The sequence below is a fragment of the Pipra filicauda genome, unplaced genomic scaffold (genome assembly GCF_003945595.2).
Source record: "Pipra filicauda isolate LSUMZ 115617 unplaced genomic scaffold, ASM394559v2 scaffold30_size5312502_pilon, whole genome shotgun sequence".
In the NCBI taxonomy this organism is placed as follows: Eukaryota; Metazoa; Chordata; class Aves; order Passeriformes; family Pipridae; genus Pipra; species Pipra filicauda.
The window spans coordinates 2,316,734-2,341,082 of record NW_024104432.1 but is presented as its reverse complement, the minus strand read 5'-3'; the positions used below and the strand labels follow the sequence as shown (position 1 = coordinate 2,341,082).

At 37.2% G+C, this 24,349-nt stretch overlaps 1 long non-coding RNA gene across 1 annotated transcript; it reads left to right on the top strand.

The window, feature by feature from the left end:
* The first annotated feature begins 3,923 nt into the window (after positions 1–3,923).
* LOC120323669 lies at positions 3,924–23,379 on the top strand. The gene is made up of 3 exons (XR_005564344.1): positions 3,924–4,122; positions 22,218–22,315; positions 23,302–23,379. It is a non-coding gene; the product is annotated as an uncharacterized LOC120323669 (long non-coding RNA).
* The last annotated feature ends 970 nt before the right edge of the window (positions 23,380–24,349 follow it).

Genomic DNA, 24,349 nt, shown 5'->3' with positions numbered 1-24,349 from the left:
TGTTTAACAGAATTGATAGTAGTGACTCCTCGTTAACGGTTTCTCGGAGAGGGTCTCAGTGGTGCGGTCCCCCTTCTGTGGGAGGAAAGAGCCACCAACTCTCTTCTCTGCATTCCAGGGTGAAAAGTGGTTTACTTGAAACTCCTGTGGGCTTTTAAGGTCTCCAGGGGAGGGCTTAGAAGGAGGAACGTGATTGGGCCAAGGTCCAGGGGAAAGGGAGTGACTTGAGGGCTCTGCTAACCAATGGGGGACACAGGAGGACCAAGGTCCAATAACAAGCCAGAGATTGAGGAGAAGCGGATGAGACAGCCTACCATGCTTGTGCAGAGGCGGGGACTGGTTCGGGGAGGAGAGACAACATGGCACCACGTGAGGGACCACGTGGATCGGGGGATTGCACAGTCCAGGGAAAAAATGTACAATAAAAACACAAATCATTGCTGTTTCTCCACTCTGCTTGATCCTGGAGAGCTGCCACTGTGACAGATCCACTTCTAAAGTCATTCTTTCCAGGATTCATAATCTTTGCATTCCCTCAAAGGTGTTAATAAAAATTTTAAAAAGTTTCTTTAGAGAAGGGTACAAATTAAATTAAGAATAAATATGATTTGGTATTCTTTATCGGTAATGCAGTTATTTACTATAAACAGGATTCATTTGGAGTCACTTTGATTTGTGCTACCTCGCTTCTACAGAAAAGATAGAAGTGATCGCTTAAAAGCAGACGTTGCATTTAAGAAACTAAGCCATCAATAACACTGGTCTTAGAGCCCAGAACCCAGTACTGTATTAGGCACTGAATAAAATTCTAGGGAAAAGTCAGTAGCTGGAAGAATTTCCAACTGGTGCTGAAATGCCACACTCTTGTGCAGAAGGGAACAGATGTGACATGCAGCCAGAGTGTGGGAGAATCACAGGAAAACAGAGCAGCTGATCTGGGAAAGCACCTCTGGAGATCGTTAGTCCAACCCCTGCTGCAGGCAGGATTGCCAACAGCAGGTTCACCCAAGACCATGTCCAGTCACACTTTCGAGATCTCCATATTCTCTACCTGATTCTAGTGTTTGACAACCCTCACAGTAAAAAAACGGGGGGTTTTCTTATATTCAAATAGTGTATCTTGTACTTCAACTTGTGCCTGAAGAGCAGCCTACAGATCTGCTTTAGCAACTTTGTTCTTTTTTCTAACTTGGTGGGGGAAGGAAGTGGGATTTTGTTGGCAGGCAGTTCACTAAATTCACAAAAATACCAAAAGGAGGATAGTACTGTCATGAAGTTTATTTAAAAGATCTAAAGTTGAATAATATATCAGTGAGAGAGATCGTTCTTTATGACTTCAACTGAAAGCTGGAGAGTGGCTTCTATGTTTATAGTAGCTCAGATGGGTCTCCTTCCCTTCTCTATCCATTCCCAAGAGGAAAGCAGGAGATTGCAATGATCATGATACCTGTAGGAAAGAAAAGGAGAAATCAGCTTTGCATAGTCTTGGTATTAGACAAGGAAGTGGAACTAAATGGACTCTATTATTTCCTGGGAGGTTATTTACCTGAATTTTTTGAGGGCTGGCCTTGTGGGAAGATCCAGAGGAGGGAGTATGCCTTCTATAAATTACAAGTGTACCTGCTTAAGCAGCTGAGGGCAAACTCTGTAGCGGGCTCTCACACCTGATCATTTCATTAGCCATCTATCATTTCACAATCTGTATTTGATTCCGTCTATATTTGCAAAGAAAATATGCCTCTCTTCTTACAAAATGCAAATGTCTCTGAATAAAGTAAAGTAGATATAGGAGAAAATTCTGAACATCAGAAAACATTTTTTTGCTGTGAGAGTGACCAATTACAGACACAGGTTGCCCAGAGAGGTGATGGACACTTCATCCTCAGAGATATTCAAAAGCCACTTGAGAATGGTCCTGAGCAATGTGCTCTAAGTGGCATGGCTTGAGCAGGGGAGGTGGACCAGATGACCTTCAGAGGTTACTTCTAACCTCAATCATTTTGTGATTCTAAATTTTTATGAAAATAGTTATAACACTGAAGGTGTTGCATTGACCCTTTTTCAAGGTCCCACACCTTACTTAGGAATGAGTTCCAGGCAAGTCTGGAATTTGCAATCAACCCTTTGAGAGAAGAAGACTCAATTCAAGCCTTAAAAATTAACACTTTGTTAGAAGCCTGTGGGCTTTTCTTTGCTGTGTTCAAAAGCCCATGATTTTAATGGGACCATGACATAAAATGGGTCCATGTTCAAGGGGCACACCGGGCCCTGTCTTGTGTCAGTCTCACCAGCAGTTTCCAGAACTTTTGTCTTACCCCAGATGCCTGCAAACACATGCTGGCTGAGGGGAGCTGATATATCTCTGGGATTTTTTTTCTCTGCACAGAAAATTGAAACTTTCTCCTCTTTAGATACTATTGTTTTAAGTCACATTTTCTGCTGCTTGGTGCATTTGCAGATCTGAGGGTTGCTTTACGAAGTCAAGGCCCACACACCATATGTGAGGCATGGCAGGAGAGAAAAGGAGGCAGTTAATGATATTTGCTGCTTTTAGAGACTGTACAGTAGAGTATCTTTAACTTCAAGGACTCCAGTTCCCTGCCTCTGTAAAACACTGCCTGGCTATGATTATGGAGAAGTGCTTTGCAGAAGAAACACAATAAATATGATAGCAAGTCAGACGGGACTCAAATAACCATAGTGGCATCAGAAAGCAGTAGAAGCTATCAAAACACTTCCAGGACTGAGGAAACCTGAAAAAAGACTTTCAAGAAATGAATTGTATGGTTGCAACCACCCACTTCCAAAGACAAATGGCATCCATTCCAAGCAGTGAGGATACCGCCATTCATTTGAACTGCCATCACTGAGTGTCAGGAGCTGAAGGTTTCCACTACCAGGTTGACCACCAGTCTGCACACAGCCCTAGAAGAAACTGATAAAGTCTGAAGAATGTCAGAACCTCTAAGATACTCCTAGTAATTAAAGTAATTTAGCACTAAAAGTAGCACTAGTAATTTAAGATGGACTTTGTTCTCCTCAATTTCTCAATGGTTTTCAATATAATAGAGGAACTGTTTAGATTGTATCCCTATAATTATTAGTAAACATATTATTTGCTATGTCTCTTATTAGAAGCAGAGACTAAATACCTCAGTCTAATTATGACTCATTTATGAATGCCTGCTTCATCGTTCTAATGAAAACATGCTCTTAGAGAGGTAATAAAATTAGCATCAGAATCTATTTGAAATGAATGGTGGATGCTCAAAGCAGTCAACACCGAAGTCAGCTAGAACACGTATGAGTATGCAAGAACTGTTATATACTGTTCTATAGATACTATTTAATTGTTACAGTTGTATTTGACGTTAAAAAGTGACTTCTTGATTTAACTGGATTTGAACTTGCAAGGCTTGTCCTCTGCTATCAAATTGCACAGATTCACAGACAGCAGAGAAGCAGTGTAGTTCAGTGCCAGATCTGGATCTCAAACCTCAGCTGGATTTCAGCTAAGTAGCACCACAAGAAACGTAACATTAAGACACAATCGCTGTGCTCAGGCACAAAGTCACTATCATGCAGACAAACTCCATTTCTCATGGCAAAACACTTACTAACCTTCTATCTGAGAAGAAAATTGCACTGTACATTTCAAAACAGTTTTTCTAAAATGCATAAAATTAGTAGTATTGGCAAAAGAATTCACATTGAATTTAACTAAGGTAATGTTGTCCAGGATTCATGACTTTGCTCATAGGAAGCAATGTTTCATTGCATATCCAAGACAGACAGCTAAGTATGAAAAAGTCCACAGAGCTGTTAAGACAGACATGCAAGTTCTGCTCTACCTATTGAGCACTGCATAGGGAGATACTGTAGTGAATGGGGGATGGACTGTGCTTACTATTGTAGAGATATGTGCTTCTGTAGTCTCTCCTAACAGATATTTGCTCCATTCTTACAGATTCGTACCCCTACAGAGTTCATTGCTCCAGTTCTCTGTGTGTTAACCAGGAATACAAGTCCATGTTTCAAAGGCAGAAAGCTCTAAAATTTTCAAGAGCCTCTTGTCAGCTGGAAGACATGGCTCAAAGGACACCAGAAAAAAAATCATCTCAGGTAAACCTAACCTTGTCAAAATCTTCGTGAAAGCATTGAAAAAATACTTATTTCACATAGACAAATGTCTATCTGAAAACAGATGCAACTTTTGATCAGCAGTCACCTAACCTATGTGAGACAGGTTTTTTTTTTTCCACAGCAGAACACTAATGATACTGGTATCATTAAAGGTTGTGTTTTGCTCAGCTTCTGAATAACCATAAACATTTAATTCTTCTGACACAATATCACTGATCTGATCAAAAAGCATATCAAAAAGGGATGGGATTTTTCTTCTGGTAGAAAACTAAGTGATGGCACCTGCTCTGCATTGCACAAAAATGCCTGCGGTTGATGCAAAACAATCCCTGTTCAATGTATGCAACCCCCAAACTATGGTTGAAGAACAGTCAGTTTGATATCCTTCTTTGAATTCCCTATAGTAAGCAATTCCATTACTCCCCAGGCATACTTGACATACATAACATAATGCTGCTTACAATTTCAACTATGGTAAGAAATACTAGCAGAATATAAACATACTTGGAACATACAAGAAAATTTTATGTTTTAAATACTCACTACAGTACAATTTTTGTCTCAGATCATAATGATTATCTCAGAGTTTACTGTGCTTGCTGAAGGTAATTTTAGTGTAGCTATCTCTGCTGAAAGAGCATGTCCTTTAAATAAAAAAAGGATAGGTTAATCTCAAAAAAGTATTTCTTATTTAATATGTTAAATACTTTTTTATATCCTGGTAGATATAATCTTATTTTCACAAGCATTTTAAAAGGTAGTGTGGTTTCTGTGTTGTAATGCTTGTCTCCCCCTGGAACAGAAGATTTGTTACAGACTACTGACCTGAAACTTAATTCACAGAAGGAAGGAGAGCATGATAACTGAATCCTACACTTTCTTAAGTGTGTGTTTTCACTTTTAGCTGCATCTTCATTTTTTGTCTTGGATTCTGAGAAGAAAAAAAATGCAATAATATTCCTTTCAAGTGACATATTTTCAGTAATTCCAAGACATAATATCAATAGTGTAATGTAGTCAGGTCATACTGTTTTCTATATACCAGTACAATGAAGGCCCTAAGGCACATCTTGGCCTTTTCCACTGTTGACTACATGAAGACTTCCAGTTTTGATTTGCCAGTTGTTAATCTTAGTTGACTAAAACCACAACCAAATTCTCCTGAGAAACAGTTAGATTGCATTACTCAGTATATTACTCATAGGTTATATGGCATTCACTTACTGCATTGAGCTGCAACTAAACATTACACTTGATATTTTTAAGGGATTTAAATTATACTGGTTGGCAGTCATGTAACTTCATCAGCTGTGACGCAGCTGCTACACACCTTTATGACCTCTTAGTACTTTATAATTTTTAATGTGTTCAGAGCTAGTCAACAGAAATGCAGTAATGTCATAATGTCATCTACAGGCCCTAAACAGTCCCTGTTTCCCTTGGTGACCCTGTCTCCCATATTCCACCAGATAACTAAAATAAAGGGCCAGAAGAAAAAGAAATCACAACAAATCCTTCCATAGGAGAGTAAAATCATAAGTAATTCAAACAAATCTCTACACCATGATTCTGCATAATGAGTTTTCTTGACATCTTTCTAGTAATCTCTGGCAGGAATAAAGTGAAGATAACTTTTCATGTAGTATTTATTGACTGAAGCCATGGCATCAGGTTAAGAAGTAAGATAGTGTAAAAACAAGGTTTAATTGAGTAGTCTTGAAGACTGCATTAAAATTGCGTTATGTTCAGTCCTTAAAATCTTTGGTAAGCTGTTGGTCTACAATGGTTGCTATTCCTATAATATATGTATGTCCAACCTTTCTGATCCCAACAACCAGCCATCAAACCTTCAAATGCCCAAGGGCCACAGGACAGACCTCACATATTATGGACAGCTGAGAGAAGAAGAGAGATCAAACTGTGGTTCACAAAAGATGACAACAGCTCCCAAGGGGTCCCACTGCTCCACAGACCTGGGGATGGCCAGTCTTAACACAGCCTACTGATTTGCTTCCCCAAACCCAGACATTTAGATTACCTAGAAGTTTCCATGCCAGCTCAGCTTCCCTGTTAATCAGATGGCACAACCTGCCATATAACTTGAACTTCTGAAGCTCCACACATAGCTTAAGACCCACCTTTGCCATCTTGTTAGGCTTACCAGCAAGCATAACTTTGAGCAACCACAGACCTTGTTAAAGTCGACTGATGTGCTTGGCTCTGTTCTGTAAGGTTAAATGGGAAACAAATAAAAAAACCCCACCAAGACACACACAAGAAAAAAAATGGCTGAAAAACCAAAATCGCTGCCCAAGGGCCTGGGTCACCTGACATGAGGTAATGAAGAATACAAGAAGTCTACTGTTGCAAAATGTTACTTTTTCCATGTTTTGGAGGTAGACAGTCAAAATAAAGAAAAAACTTCTGGCAATGTCTACATTTCAGCTACTTGTGTTTCCTTTCTTTGGGGATCTCTGAACAGTGAATCCAACAGCATTCCTAATGAAAAATACAAGAAGAAAATCAAGACTAAAAAAGTAAACCGCTTGTTCACCTCTTTAGTCTAGCATATTTTCCACTTCTTCTCTTATAGAAATAATAAAAACCTGTTACACATTCTCCTGGTAAGCAGATGTTCATCTCAGACTATCAACCCCTCCCACCAGCTTGCTTTTGTCTGCTTAAAATTACTTCAGTGTTCCTCCGAAAGGCCATGAGTCACTGAAATTACATGAGTGTTATATTTAGGGCATACATACATGTGACCACTTGGAGTAACATCTAAAAAAGTTTCCTTCCTAGGTGAGTCTCAAAACAAAAGATGAAATGCCTCTTCTACTATTTGTATAGAATCATCAGACTGAAGAGAGATCTATATGCAAAGAGTAATATTTTTAAAAAATTGCTTTAAAATTTGGATCAGTCATTAACTAACACAATCAGAATTATTGACTCTCTTCTAAGTCAATCCTACAGACTACAGGAAGAAAGAAGAGCTACATCCATATGAAAAGGAAGTGTTTCAAGCTTTTATGAAGTATGATTTTATCAGTTAATATTTTCAATTCTAGGACTTTCTGTGCTGTTTGAATAAAAACACTTTTTTAAAAAAATCATATTTTAAATACTTTTACATGAAAATTAGAGAAACGTCTCAGAAGAAGAGTCAGAGTAACAGCTTGACAATAGACATCACAGCAGATCTCATTTTTGCATGCATTCTTACTTCAGCCCCTGTCAGACAGTGAAAAAAGATATATTATCTGAAGCTCTTATACCTCACATTTGTTGCATGTAGCTATTATTTTACTTGGCTTTGATGTTTCACACAACTTTCTGAAGCAAAGAATCTGCTATGACAACATGACATTTCCCATATGTTCCCTTAGCTGTATGAATGAGAAAACCTTGGCTAACCCTAATTAGCATTGGCACTGTTGTTTGTAATCCTTGCACTGCTTTTTATACAACATTGTTTTAGTAACTTAGAGTACATGAAAGGTTCTGCTTATTGCACAGAAGACCAAGAGAACCATGTTACGGAGGATATTTGACTTTAAATTGTTGGGGAGAAATGGTGGCCAAGTCCCACATCTTGGCTAACTTTCCAGATTGTAACTAGGTGGAGGTTATGGCAGGATATGGTCTGGGTGCAGACAGATGGGGATTGCCTCCAGGTGAATTTCTCAATTCCACCTGCTTAGCTATATGAGCTGAAGGAATTTTTTAAGAAACCTGGTCAGTCAACAGATGGAGGAAAAAAGACTTACCTGAATTGGTTCACATTGTGCCTCCAGTTATAGAATCTTCTTTTCTCTTTTGGCTAAAAAGTCATTGCCAGTGACTAAAATGAACTTAGTCTCCTACAAATCAAATGCAATTAGTCCTAGCTTTTTGAGGTATTGCCTCTCCTGGTGAATAGGCAAAGACCTAATCTCTGCATGTAATCTAGCATTCCAGAGATTTTGTCTGACATGTCAATAATCCTCTTTATAGTTAGCTGGAGGAGAGTGTTGTACAGAGTGCTGCTTGTCACCCCGCATGCCTTCAGCTCCATATGATTCAGGATCTGGCATGATTTCAAAATGCAAATCCCTGCTTTGGTTACTTGGAGAAATGATACACCAGAAGGGTCATGCTGCCTTCCAGAGGGACCTGGACAGGCTGGAGAAATGAGCAGACAGAACCTCATGAAGTCTTACAAGGGGAAGAGCAAAGTCCTATACCTGGGGAGGAACAACCCCAGGTACTAGCATATGCTGGGGGCAGGATGTACTTTCCTTCTTTGCAGCAAGGAAACGTTGCTGGATCAAGCTCAACTCATCCACCATGATACTGGGTCCTTCACTGCATGGTTGCTTTCTAGCCAGCTATGCTTAAGGCTGCCCTGGAGCCTGGACTTAGTCCTCCCTAGGAGAAGGACTTGGCATTTCCCTGTATAGAACTTCATGATGTTTCTGCTGGCCCATTTATCCAACTTCTTGATGTACCTTTGAATGGCAGCACATTCTGGTGTATTAACCAGACACATTACCTTCTGATAACACTTCTTTTTCCTTTTTTACTCTTCAACTTATTTTTGTTTTGTTTTTTGAAAAAGAATCACTCTCTCCTGCTTTAAGGGTCTTCAAATCCAGTTATAACATCCATGTTCTGGCATACACTTTCTTTTTCATATTGTTTTAAACCAGGGATAAGATATGAACTACTTCCAAATATGTTAAGGTTTGCAATTCTCAGAGATCCTGGACAAGTACTGAGTAACTAAGCCTATTATTGCACATGTTGAGTTCAAGCCAAGTGCTTTATCATTAAAATTCAGAACTGCTCCAGTAATACAAAAACAAACCCACAAAATATATAGAGAAAAAGATAAAAGGAGAAAAGCAATAGCAAGAGCTCTTGATGGAATCTTTTTTTCCTTCTCTTTTCTCTATTTTTCAAATTTAACTTTAAAAATAGCAAATGACTGAACTGTTAAAAGAAAAAAGAATCCAACTATGAAAAAAAAGGTCAAAAATGTAGGCAAAAGCATTTCTTGACAGAATTGGCAACTGCTATCTTCTCTGTTTCCAATCCTTTTTTTCTTCTTATCCACTGCTTGACTACTTGTTCACACATCTCTCCTCATTTGAACATAATTTTCTTTACCTTTTTTTAGATCACATATTACCTTCATAAACATTGTGTTAGCAAGTTGAGAAATAGTTTTACCTTGATCTATAAAGAATTCAGGTAGAATTCAGATTCTAAATTTGTTTTTTCTTTCCCTGGATGTAAAGCTTGTGCAGTGAGGAACTCTCTTTTCACTCTGTATTTTTACACGAATGGATAAAACAGAGCTGAAACACAACATTCATCTCTCATCAGTGATACAGTGTTTTTGTTAGAACAGGAGATTTGCAACTTCCCTTGTGAACATTGTTTTTTCTGTCAATCAGTCATTTCTTCATCTATTCCTATTCTTTTATAAATTCTTATTGTTTCCTTCTACACAAGAAAATGCACTTCTTTGTTTGGGTACACCTGCATCATAATCACAGTAACTGCAGAGATGTTTGAAAGGGCTTTTGGTAACCATCTAGTTCTGACAGCAAAAGTTTAGTACAAGTTAATATCTCTGATCAAAGTTGATAAACATCCTGTGGTTTATAACTCCTTATTCACTCAGGCCCCTCCAATTGTTTTTCCCTGAGATTAAAGAAGTCCTCCTCTGGAGCCTCTTTCAAGCATTTGACACTTCAATTTTCTTTTTCAAAGTTGTCTTTCATTTGGGATCAGTTAAGAAAATCTGCCTATTTTTTCATGCTTATATGTTACATAGACAGAGGACCTGAGAGCATTTCAGGTCTGAAACATATCCTCCAACCGAATTGAACTTATTTGGTAAAGGCTTGAAATTGTAGTCATGCCCTCTAGCTAAGCATAAAAGCAATAATTCTTTGCTTTCTCCTATTTTTTATTTTCCTAAAAAAGGTTTGAATAGCATAAAACAGCTGTGTCCCATTTAAAGGAAACAGAAAACAAGGTATTTGCAATTAGAATTATGTCCTTCTAAACAAGCAATCATTTTGAAATCACATTCTTCCATCACTTTTGCTATTATACCTTATGCTAACAATTCAAGACCTGGTCCCATCCCACTAGAAACAGAGTTCAACATTTATTGCATTATATGAGGAAATAAATGAATCAAAAGTTAAATATTCTGCTCTTCTGGAAACAGACAAAAACATAAGGATTGACATTTTAAAAGCCATATACTTCATAGCTTGTAAGCTTCAGACCTTAGATATGTTGTATTCTGGTAACTTTGTGTGCTACTATTTGTCTTCCTCCAGGTTCTCAATATAGCTTGTTTTATTCAAAGCAATGCTCCCATCTTGCTATTTAGGCTTCCTACTTTCATGCAGAAACTTACATGATCAGCCCTTAAATTTTCTTCTAAACCTGTGTGTATATGGCATTTCATTTGTTCCGCCTACTGATCATCACTATTATTAGTCTTTATCAGTCTTGTTTTCTTCTTAGGACTGTAGAATTTTGGTGCGTGTTATTCTACACCTGTTTATTTTCCACATTTTTAAAAGGTCACTCTTGACCTTGACTTAGCAGCAGCTTGGTCCTCTTCCAGTAAAGTCAGAGAGATAGTGGTCTGGAGAGGTTTATTAGAAACTGGATACTCAGTCCCTCTTCCAGCGCATAATGTGGAAGGCACATCAGACAGGACTGAAAAAAAAAAAAAGACTGAAAAATACAAGAATATGTAACATACATATTGTAAATGCCTTTTCACTAAATATTACTCCTATCGAGACTTCACCTGAGCTCAGGAATAGTTCAGAAAAATTCATGCAATATTAAATCTTTTAAGTTTCCTATACACACAGAAAACATGTCCAGCTCAGGAATTCCCTGAATTACAAATATCTGTGGCTAGTATCATATATATATGCTGGTGATAATGTAATGGGAAGTAAACCTTGTTACAAGCAGTTGGAGAACTTTTTCTGAATGCAACAGACAGCTTTATATGCCAGTTTTAACCTGAGGGAACAATCTGTATCACATTTGGCATTTTATAGGTAACTCCTGAAGTGGGGAAGGAAGGAGTGTCAAGAAAAGTGGGCAAAAGGAACCAAATCCTGTAGTTCAATTACAGGTGCGTGAGCAGGAGGAAGGCTCTCAAATTTGTAGATTCTATGGTGGCTCTTGTCAGTAGTGGAGATCTTTTACCACCAGTACAGAGTGAGGGGATCCTCTTGACTTCTTGTTGCCTGTACTCATGATTCTTCAGTTCCTTTGCACATTAGTGCTGCTTATTTAGTAAAGGTGTAGGAAGAAACAATATCTGTGGGCTAGTGGCTGTAACATCATATTGCAGTGAAAAAAAAAAAAAAAAGGAAAAAGGCTGCTATTGAGATGTATATAATGTCAGATACATGAAGTCATTCATTCTGCTTTTGGGTAGCTAAATTTAATTCAAGATATTGGTCTCAAACATGGTCCAGAGAAGAGAAACAAGTCTGAACACAGGGTTACAGAACATGGCCTGTGTACACCATGAAAGAACTGAATCAGTCTAGGGAAAAAATAACTGCCTCCAAATAAACAAAAATCTGGCACAAAGAGGAACAAAATGTTTTTTTTCTATAATCCCCGGGGATAGGACATGAAAAAGTAAATTTATATTGCCATGAGGTGCTTTTTGTTTAGGTGCTTTTTTAAGTCTAAATGTAGTTAAACAATTGAATCAATTACATAAGAAGGGTGAGGAAGATCCGTCAGAAACTTTTAGGACAACCCTGTCAGAAATAATACAGATATTGTGGATCCAGTCTTTTAAATCTTTTTATTGTTCTACTACATGCTGAAGACTGTGAAGCATTCAGATACAATGATAGAAATCTTATATAACAGATAAGTAGAGACTGCTTTTGAGAATTTCACAACCATCTCACAAGTGTATCATAATTATTGTACTAAAAGATATATTTACTGGAAACCAGTGGTTTGAACGGACACCAACCAAGACATGGGGCTAATCTTTGGCTACCCACACTCTGAATGTTTGAAAAATGGCAAATTACTGTCATTTATCTTGAATGTCACAGGAATGTACTCTGAAGGTTTAAAAGAAACACTTGGATGAGATGATATTGACATTTTATTTTGTAGGTGTCCACACTTTGTACTTGAACTAAAACTTCATGATACATATAGTCCTATCCAAGCAACAGCAGCTCAGTTCTTTATCAATTCATACTAAAGTATAAAAATAAAAAATAATATTAATAATAATCAATGAGTTTTCTTTTCAAATTGTACCACACATTGACAGAAATTAATACCATACCTAAAAATAATTTTGATATTTCAGTCCTGTTATGCCTCCAACATTTGTTTTTGTCTTACTAAAATTGGTTCCTTAGTTACTGCAACACCTTCCTACAGTATCTTTCACGATAAAATTACTGTACAGTTTCTGCCATGCAGGAGGTATGTCTAGGTTTTAAAATCAGTGCTTCCAGAAAGCAGTACAATACTCATCTCCTGTATTGATTTTTCATTAATTGCAAAATATGAAAATTTTAACCGTGTTTAAGATTTTTTTTCCATTATATGGGTCTCTTCTCTGAAAAGGCTCTTCCCATAGCTATAGTCATGTGAGTTAGAAATTAATATTAAAAATAGAGTATAGGTGAAATAGAAATAGTGCCATTAAACTAAAATATACATGTTTTTTTCTGGGAAAATGCTAATGCTTCTGATTTTAACTCACGTGACACTAGAGCCCTACTGATTCACAAAGTAACTATGAATAAATAAATTTTAAATTATTAGTACTCTTCCATGTATCAACAATTACATGAGAAGCTTTATATATATATGTATATATATATGTATATTGTATGTATCTGAATATTTTATATATTTTTATTTCTTCTGCATGTTTAGGAAACAAAGAGAAACAGAACCAAGTGGAGATGTTCATTTGGCTCACATGAAAGGTATTGAACAAACCTGTGCAAGCATTAGAAAATTTTGGCTACATCAAACAGAGGAACTAAATTCTACTTTATCTTACACACCTCGTCCACTTCTGGAGCCAAAGCACTTGCCTTTTACATAGGCGGAAAACTTCTTTGGTAGCTATCTAGTTCTCTTTTAATAACATTCATCCTTCTTTAAAAAAGACTGATCCTATGTCAGTAGTATCAATGACACAGTATGGAAGAGGAAGTGAAATTTTTTACAGCATCAGAGATAAAGAAAACATATATGAAGCCTAAAACTTCTCAGTAAATGTTACATACAAGAAGTTCTTTAGCAAAAGAAAGCAGTGAAGACATGGGAGTGAGATTCTGTGATACCATGCCTTGTCAACCTCCACTGTGCATCACACAGTCAATGGAAAGACACAGGCTGGGAGCCGATCATGCTCCAACAGACTTAGCAGCTGTATGATTTGATTCTTTGAAATATTTACATTTTATAGGTAAAGATAGTTTTTGGGTCTGCCCTCACTAGAATATCTTGCAATATTTTATTGTGTCTGAGCATGATTATGGAGGCTGAGTTTAACTGATAGACATTAATGATGACTGGCCAGATTGTCTTGCTCTGTGCCCTCTATTACTCATGATCAACTTGTTGGCTTAATAGGGTTAGGGTTTAGTTTATTTCATGCCTAGCCATCATGATCCCAAAAACAGTAGTATTATGTCAGAGGTACCTGAGCGCGCACCATCTGCTGTCAGCTCTCTGAAATGAGTTAAAGCTGCAATTGACTTGGATGCTATAGCAGATATATTCATTGGCTTTTAAAATCACTTTGTTCTAACTCTGTACAAACCAGCAGCAAAGTCATTGACAAGAAGCCCTTATCACAAAAATCTCAGTGGCCGTTTATTCCTCCTTGGGCATATCTGCTGGGACAGAGATTTTCAGCTTTTCATTTTTCTGAAGGCAGCCATTCACTTTATTTTCCTCGACTCTGTCTTTCTGAGAGGCAGGAGCACAGGGTGAATCATATGTCTTCACATTTCATCTATCAAATGATGACACTGGTCCTGTCCTATCCCACCTTAAGGCAGCAGGTCTGCACTGTTGTTCAGAGGTAGGCACAGGCTGCCTCCACTTCAAGCTGATAATAAGATGTGTTCATACTTAGCATGACAATAAGTTTGGTGTTAAGTGTAACAAAATATTTTGTAATATTCTCAGAGTACAAGCAGGTTGGGCATGTATTTGTAAAACCTGATGTTAGAGGGGTCAGGTGGAAAACTGTGCACCTGCATCTGATTATACTAATTTGAGAATTATACTTATTTGAGAACAGTACAACCACCCAGGTAAACACAGAGAGGTGTTTAGCTCCTTCTCTTTCCTGTGTGAGATACAGTATTCTCTGTAATTGTAAGTCTGAAGAAAGTGAAGTGAGCAAAAATACACGTTCTTTTCTTTAATACAAGAGGGATTGAAACCCAGGGGTGATTTTTCATCTCTAACTACATTACTATAGTACCTGTTTTGCTGCTTCTCATTTCAAGGGCAGTATATTAAGAGTGTTCTGGGTTTTTATTGATTCCTGTTGTCATAATTAGCCACTGTCATGGAATTAAGTGAGACTGGGTCTTGTTTTGACTTGTACAAAGAGAAAATATAAGAAAAAAAAATCAAAAAACCTCACAATCAAAGGTTGTTAGAGGATTTTGACTTGTTTTGAGCCCTTTGAGGGGAGAGAGGGAAGCAAAAGCAGAAACGATGTTATTGTACTGTTGAGATAATATCCCTGAACACTGGTAAAAAGTGCATTGTTGGGGGTGGGTTTGGATGATATTGCCTTTATAAGTGTTTATGATTGCTGCCTCAAGAGACAGCATCTATAATATAAAAAGATAAATTTTTACTAACTTAATTTAATTTGCATGGCTGGATCATTCACTGAGACAAACAACAGAAATAATGTTAAACATTCAGACTTATGAAAATATGCACTGATAAGTCTTATGCAGGTGTTTGAGTCTTTCACAAGAGGATTTCCAATCATGCGAAAGCTGTGTGCATTTCTAACCAAGTAGTCTCCTGCTGACAGAGAGCATTTTGAACGTTTAGAGTGTGGTCACTAAGAATATTCTTGATATAGACCTCAAAGCAAACTAGAGATTGATTGACTGGGATTATCCTCTTATTTTTCATAATTAGCAAGAGGGGAGTCGTTAGAAAGTGTGTGATTAAGAGATATTATCACATCTCCTGCTATTTCATTATGAGGAGGTGAGAAATGTAAGGAAAGTTACTGATCAATAAACCCTTCAAAGATACCCCAATTTTTTTTTGATTATTCAGATAAAATTTGTTTCTACTGAAATTATTAATAGTCTGACAAGTCCCATTGCAATTGTCTGCCCTATTTTTCTTTTGTTCTTTAGGTTACTCTTCGTTTGTATCTTGCAAGCTCTTTTCAAGCATATATGTCTTAAAGCACTTCAATGAACTTCAATGACATTGATTAATGTGATAATTTTTTGTTTAAAAAAGTAAGATACTTTTTATCTTGGAAATTTACCACTCTTTCTTTTTTTCCTTTCTTTCTTTCTCAAGCAGTTGGTGTTATAAACTTGAATAAAGTACTTTATTCAAAAGGAATTCAAACGAAAATGAACCATTGACATGGCTTTTGCTTACAGTAAGGACTGGCTGATTGAATTTAAAGCTGTAGTTTGTTGACATGGAGAATAACAGCTACATCTATTAATTATATATCTGTAAAAATAAATTAGCCATAAGAAGTACTGTACCTTTTTCTTTCCTTTGCCAAAAAACTCACATCGTATTCCACCTTTTCTTACCAAGAAAAGTTTAATGTAAAGAAAGGAAATGGTTGATGTAAGAAATATAATAATTTGAACACTGTGAAATTAACCAAAATTTGTGTCAGAATCTTGCAGGACATAATGCATTATCTACACAGTGAATGCCTTCCTACATTTTCAGCCTTGGCAAATATTAAAAGCAAGGATAGTATACATGTGTGGGTTCATGTGTGCATGAATACACGCACGTTCTTGTGGGCTGCTCTAGCCCTCCAATTTTTAAGATGCTGGCAAAAATAAGTGTCAGATATCTCAAAGAAAGCCAGTTTTATAAGATTTGCTACAATTCAATGCCTCTGCCCCACATACAGAGAGCTGGCAGTTGAGCAAAGGAGAAACATAAAGAGCATTGTTTTCCAGGTGTCATTTTTGTATACTTAAATATATTAGAATGATCCTTTTTTATTTTTCTTCTCTTTTTTTTTTCTAATGGCTACCTAGCTACTCTGAGAGAGGACAGGCAGCAATGCCATCCAGAGAAAATGAGAAAGCAGCTGCAGAGATGCTAAACAAGTGGCTCTTGTAAAAATCAGTATTGGGCTGAGAAAACAAGCAGCAGGGATATTTTGGGGAAATTATGTTTTTTCCATTCATTGCCACATCACCATATGTTTTGGAAAACAAGCACTAGGTTTGTGTCAGTGCTCTGTCTGGATACAAACACACAGCAACCAATTTTGCAATAATTTCTGAATACATGTTACCTTAGTCACTCATTTTTAAACCTGCTCATTAATTTTAATGATGGTGACTTTTTTTCTAAAGTATTGTGACATGCACGGTTGAAAAAAGGCCATAATTTCTCTTTGAAAACTCTCTGGCATTTATGAAACTAATGATTTAAGTCTGGCACTTCAGCTGCAAGGTAAATGAAATGGAGTGAATTTTTTATCCAATATTTGATGGCTTTGCATTTTGGATACGTATTTATTTAATGGTAATGAATTAGGCAAATTTTTAGTATAATTTAGAATTTCAAGAGTAATATAAAAAATTCTAAACTATGCACATTTTTTTGAATCTCATGTCTACAATCATATTGATTGTTCAAGTCACATAACTGAAATCACCCAGTAGTGCATGATGCTAGCTCCTGGGTCTGGATCATCCAGCCTTGGGAAGTCAGAACACCTAAAAACTTTGTTATTTCTTATAAAAGCTATAATTTGTGCCAGTTGTAAAAGTTACCCTTAAAAATGTTCTCTTCTTTAGAGGAGGCATAAAGAGTACAATGTTCCAGTTCTTCTGTTTCCCTGGATCCTTGGGTCATGACACTTCTATTTCACTACTGTCTCTATTAAAGCCTCTTCAGCTTGCCTCCTACAGGGTTGTTAGGAGACCTTGACATTATTACAAAAATATAACCCCCCAGTCTCCTTCCATGTACCTCATTCCCCAGGTGAGCAACCTTTCTCTTCATGTTTCAGCTGTGTTCGTATAAGTCACTGCCTTGTTGTCAGCCTTGGGGTTTGGTCAGGCTTTAAAGACATGCATGTGAAATACAGATCAGGCAAAGGCAGCTGCAGGGAAGCAGGTATGAAAGGAACATGGATGTCTATGGAGGTATAAAGGAAAAATCTGCACCAAAAAAATCAGGTGTTCTGACCAAAACAAGTAAGTTCTTCCCACTGTGCTTCTCAGACAGCAGCTGCTGGGAAGTTCATGCTCCAGATATAGCAATTGTTTTAAAGAAACAAAAAGCAGGCTGAGGAGCAGCACTGAGAAGTGAGGAGCCAGGAGCTGTGGCCAAATCAATATACAGAAAGAAAGAAATTGCTGAGATGAATCTGGAATGAGGGCTATGTTCTCACTGTACTACTCCTGGTCTTGATGATGAATCTCCTCAGCAGAAAGCTGAGAAGCGTGTGAACATCTATCCCTTTTTCCTCCTTTTTTTCACATCTTGACGTAAAGCATTTCTAAGATGGCCTGCTCCCTTCCAAGCTGATCCATATCTGAAATAAGACTGAAGAAATCCTGGCTGGTTTTTGGGAACAGCATTGGCATCATCAGTTAGAAGTCAGCATAAATCAGCCAGTTTTACAGTCAGAAGGTGTTGAAAAATGGGTAAAATGAAAGAACTGGCAGCTTTCATGAAATCCTTCTGAAAACACAAATCGGTCCCGTCTGTTCGCTGTGAGCAGTTAAATCCATTTCACTATAGCATGAAAGAAATGATTTTCTGGTGGGCAAAGAAAAAAAATCTGTTGTATAGTCACATTGCCTCCACCTCCATTTACTCAAGCCTGATTTGGCTTCTCTCCAGAACAGCCTCTTCTCTTATGAGCTAGCACTATAATCACCTATAGTTCTTGAAGCATCCCAAAAGCACCGTACCCCATCTAGTCCCTGTTTCCACAGTCTAAGTAAGAGTTTTAGTCCCAGTTCACCCTTGTAAGAGCAAATTGAAGGCAGTCAGCTGAAGACTATTGGAAGAGAACCTGTCCCTGCTGCGCATATGCCTGTCAGAGAGAACAGTATGTTTTCACCCCCGAGATAGCCCCAGTGCTTTCCTGACAGCCATCAGAGTGAGTCCATTAGCAAATTTGGAGTTGAACTCAGACTCTCTAAAAGGATAGTGCAGGCACAGCAGTCCAACACACAGACCTGAGGAGAACCCCTATGCAATTTTTCTACCCAGGAAATCACATACTTTGGTACAAAACTGCAGTCCTGAGCTGGAGTTCTTTCAGAGTCATAGAATCATAGAATCATTTAAATTGGGAACCATCTTTAAGAGCAACTATTAAACTTTCCCTGTCAAGTCTACCACTAAAAGATGTCCCTAAGTGCCACATCTACACATCTTTTAAATATTTCTGGGAATGGTGAGTCCATCACTTCCCTGGGAAGAGTATTCCAATGCTTGATCACTTTTTCAGTGAAGAAATTTTTCCTAATATCCAGTGTAATATTCCCTAGTACAACTTTAGACCATTTCCTTTCCTATCACTTCTTATCTGGGAGAAGAGACCTAGGCTAGGTCAAAGCTAGTTAGGCACAAAATATTTCAACTATTTTCAAAATTGTTTGTTAAACAGAGGGTGGTAAAAGAGACCAAAGCAGAGCCAAGAACATAGCCACATACATTCTTATTTTGGGGCAAAAGCCCAGATGAATATGACTGATCAAAGACTGGATGGAAGATTGTAAGCACAACAGTAAATTTACAGGGGTTTCCATGACAAAATGGAAGGATGAAGTTATGTGACCCTCTACAAAGGGTTTATAGAGTTTGTGTTTTCACAGTTCAGGATCAGAATTCATTTCAGTGAAGACAGAACTGCCTTGCAAAGGCTTTCCTCTCTTCAAGCCATTTTTGTGAGTTTTTATATAAAATCAACCAGAGGAGGGAAAAAAAGCCCAACTTTTTTTGGATTATTTCTTAATTCATTTTGTTGCATTAAGACATGTCATCTAGGTAAATCACTTTTGGCTGCAATGATGTGTCCATAAAAAATACCAGTCTTAGTCTTTAGTGAGTGCAAACAGTTGCTCTGTTTGCTTGGGTATAATTTGGAAAAAAAAAAAAAAGCAGATCATTAAATCATTTTCTGAAAAGGTCCTTAATTACATTTAGCGACAGAGAGAGGATGATTCTGTGAAATGGATAGTGAGGCTGCATAGCAGCAAAAAGAAAAAAAAGATGCCTTTCTGCTCTCCGTTCTGAGACAGGAACTTCTGAATGCCCCACATTTACTGTGAAGTTAACATATAATATAGTAATTCATTCATTTTGCTCATCTGTATCATTTTTATGACACAAAAGGTACAGGCATGTTTCCAGCACCTTCCTAAACAAATTTTGGAAATATAAGTCTGCAGATGAATATGCCAAATGGAGATTTTAGAGGCACAAACACAGTAAATGCTCAGTTCTTAATATTATTTTCCTTTATGTTTTAAAGTTAATTTCTTTAGCAGGGTCAGCATTTATAAGTACATCATTTTATTTTTATGGAAGTTTACTAAGCAGATTCAAATGAAATATTTACCAAAAGGATGAAACACTAGGACAGGTTACCCAGAGAGGTAGTAGATGCCCCATCCCTGGGGACATTCAAGGTTGAGTTGGATGGGGTCCTGAGCAATCTGATCTGGTTGAATATGTCCCTACTTATTGCAGTGGGATTGGACCATACAGCCCCAAATATTCCCTTCCAACCCAAACTATTCTATGACCTTATGATTCTATGAAGTGTCTGAGGGTACAATTCTTATCTCTCCTGCAGTGCATTTAGCATCAGTGGAAATATTTTTCTGATAGTCTGTACTGTAAAAACAAAATAGGACTTTGCGAGTGGCAGGAATGATAGGCAAGCTGGTTTACACATTGTATGTATTAATAGCATAGCTACCTTTGGACAAGACTTTAACACTATTGGGAATAAAGAGATATATATATTGAGAACCATAAGGAAAATACCTGTAAAAGTTTTCAAGCTTGCAAGCATGTAAGCTTATTCAGGTAGGCAAAATCTTATTACTATATTAACTTGTATGCAAGATAGCAGTATGTGTCCTGACATATGATTTTTATTTTTGCAATTTTAAAGATTAATTTACTCAAAAAATTCTTACCAATTTATCTATAATAATAAGCTGCAGAAAAACATGGTTGTCCAAAAATTCTTCCCGAAATACAGGACTATGTTCCACGTGAAGCACTATGTCAGGTAGCCTGAAATATCTGTGTTGAAATGAGGTTTATATAAACCAAGATGAAAGCACATCAAGTATTTTATATTTTCTGGATGATAGTAAATAGTTTTCAAGTGCAGTTTCTGGAACAAAAAGGAGTCACAGGAGCTGCACATGCCTGTGTGCCACCTCTGCTCACACAGTGGGTGGTGATGGTTCTGCTGTATTACAGCATGGTGTCCAAAAGGATGTGAGCCTAATAAGAGCTGGTAATTAAACATGATTAATCAGGCACATGAATCTCCACTGCAGCTTCTGTGAATCTGTAAACATACTGATGTTCTATGTTATAATAAGGTCCTTGTGAAAACTCAGTTGTTCAGATTTTGTTGGCATGGCAGTTCCACTCTCAACAAGTTTATATGTGACTTGTGACTTCCTGCCTTTTCCCCATGCTGTCCAGTTATCAAGGTACACTTAGGCAGACCTCAAAAGAGGAAACTCCACAGATTTCCAATAATTTACACTTTAGTCATACAGATACTTGTAGCACTTTAGGGCCAATATATATAGCGAGGCCTGTCTTTGAAAAGCAAAATATGCTTTCACTTGACACACAGGAGTGTAATTGAGGTGTTTATCACTTCAAAGTAGCCGAAATGGCATTATTTATTTTGAGGTTAAACTGCTTCCCATACTTGAACTACATTGCTTAAGAATCCAACTACAATCCAACTACATTGTATCCCTATGAATAAGTTAAGAGTATATGGCATAGATATAACCAGAATACTGGAAGGCAAAGCTAGGACTTGAATAGCCAAAGGAGGAAACACTGAGAATGGAGAACTAGAGATAGAGTCCGCTGGGACTGCTGAAACCTCAGAGAGATTTCAACAGAACAAAGTTTTGAATCACTGACAAGAGAAAAATCTTGTCACAATGAGTCATAAAACGATTAGTGATGCCACCATCTAGGAAAAAGACTTCACTAGAATTCAACCTCACAAAGAACATTCTCTGCAACTATACAGTATTGCTTTTATTAAAGTAAATCACTTATTACAATACTTCTTTTTCTGTGTAGAACACTGTTATACTACACTGAGAATATGTATATTTTTATATATTTTTATATATATATGTATATCTTTATATATATACATATATGTATGTATCTATGTATATATATTATTTCCTGGAGAGGACTGCTGTCTTGAAATCTGATGCCTGAGGTCTTATAAACCAGATACTTGCTAAGGCTTCATCATGAATGACAGATGCCAACTCTGAAAATCCCTGTCATGGTCATCATTGTAGAAGTCATTGATGCATCATGTTTCTGTATGGAGGATTGGATCAACTATTTCAACAGTGTTTGTCTTATACCTTTACTATTTTTAAGCTTACACTCCTCTGCCCACCGTAATCTTACCTAGAAATGTCTTGCCTCTGTTTGTGGAGAACTGGACTTGAGAGAGTTCAGCAGTTAAAGAATGTATGTTGAGACAATTCTGCCCCAAAGCTGACTGGGGGGCTATTCTTGCATTCCAGTGTTGCTACAGCTAATGAAATGAGCCTTAGTGAGCCACTGGCCTCTTATCAAAACCTGAAAGGGCAGAAAACCTGACAGATCTGACACAGTAAAGAAGGTAAGAGTAAATAAAGGCAAGAAATCTGCCTTTATTTATTTGCCTTAACAGAATCCTGTTGTTCAGGCAAAAGGAATATGGAGTGAAATTTGGCACAGGAGGTATGAGCAAAATTCAGTTCTGTCACATACTATTTATATTATATTAACATATTTTATATATATTATGCATTATATGTTAAACCAGCAATGATTTTGTCTTCCTGCATTTTAATTATTTTCCCCACAAAAAGCGGGGGGATTTTGGTGGGAGTAGAGGAGGAAAGGAGCCAATTTCTCTGTAGCACGGGAAATTTGTTCAGAAATTTTACACCTTGTGTTATACTTATATACATAATAAGGCTGTTGCAGACTTGGAGAAAGTTTAAACTTTTTATATGCATAAATATCTATATCTATATGAATATAACTTTGTATATAGAAAAAGTTGTACAGGTTATGTAAAGATATATATATCAATATGTAATTTTATATTTAAATAACATAAGTACTCTACCCATAGATCTATAGAGAGATAGAGAGATACATATTTCTCTTCTTTAAAAATACATATTCATAGTCTTTAAAATACATTGTAAAATTAAGGCAAGTTGCCTTCACAAGGATAGACATAGGATCAAGGTATGGACAAAAGCAACACTTTCTGCCTAAAAATTTTCAAATTCATCTTCAAAACATCTTGCATGAATGTTGTAGGCATAATTTAATTAATTGCACATACTTCTGTGCTGCTTTTAAAGAAGGAGGTAAATTGTCTGTTATATCACATAAGGCTCAAGAAATTCCAGTCCATTAGTAACCAAAGAGGATGCTAGGTGACATACATTAGATGTATTTTGAAATCAGGTTGTGTCAACAGATGTCAACAGATTCATGAAAGTCTTGACCAAGGAGATTTTTGCTATAACAATTTAATTAATTTTACCATTTTTTAATCATGAGACAAAGTGCAAAAGCCTGGATGTGTACTAATAATGTTTCTTTCAGAAAGAAAAAAAAAAAGGGAGAGATGATTCAGGAACCAACAAGTGAAGAATAAAAAGAATTAAGAAAATTGAATTCTGGACATCATGGATTGCCCCAACTTGTAGGGGAAATTGGTCCTACTGTCAGAAATTTGTGTACATTTTTGGGGAGTGCTGGTAGGTGAAGCTAATCACGCTACTCCTTGTGTCACAACCATAACTGCTACATATTCAAGAGGCACCCACAGGAAAATAAAGATAGGGGGTTGGAAAGAAATCAGTCATGGAAAAGTATACAGTTTTCTGTAGATTCAAACCCCCTGTGAATTTATCTGTCAGGGAAGGGGCTTCTTACCACCAGGAAGTCCATGAGCACTAGTGTTGTCAAAGTTTTCATTCCTATTCTTACCCTGTGTGCACAAGTGCACTTCTTACCTTTGCTCTCATTATAGAACATAGAGGATGTTTCTTTCATATCTAATTGGCTATTCTGATAAAACTTGGAGGAACATGCTCCTCAATTTGGTTGGAACTTGTTAGGGTTTAAAAAGGATTACACAATTATTGAGACAGGGTAATTAGATAAGCTTTATTTTTTTTTTCCTCAGGAAAAAGAGAGAGATAAAAGAATTCAATTCCCACTAGCTGATACCAATGGATCACATACTAAAGGATTACTTAGAATCATAGACTCACTATGTTTGGAACAGACCTCCAAGATCATCGAGTCCAACCATTAATCGCATCATATTTACCACTAAATCACATTCCCAAGTGCTACATCCACACACCTTTTGAACACTTCCAGGGATGTTGATTTCACCACTTCCCTGGGCATCCTATTCCAATGCCTGACCACCCCTTCAATGAAGGAAGTTTTCTCAACATCCAATCTAAACCTCTCTTGGTGCAACTTGAGGCCATCCCTTCAGCTTGAGGTTAACAACTATTTGGCAAATGTCAAAAGCAGCAGCCACTGGGACACAGAAGCAAATGCTTTCCATACATTCAGCATGCCATCAATGTAGTAAATGCAGTAAAAAGTGACTGCTAAACATTTGGCATTTTTT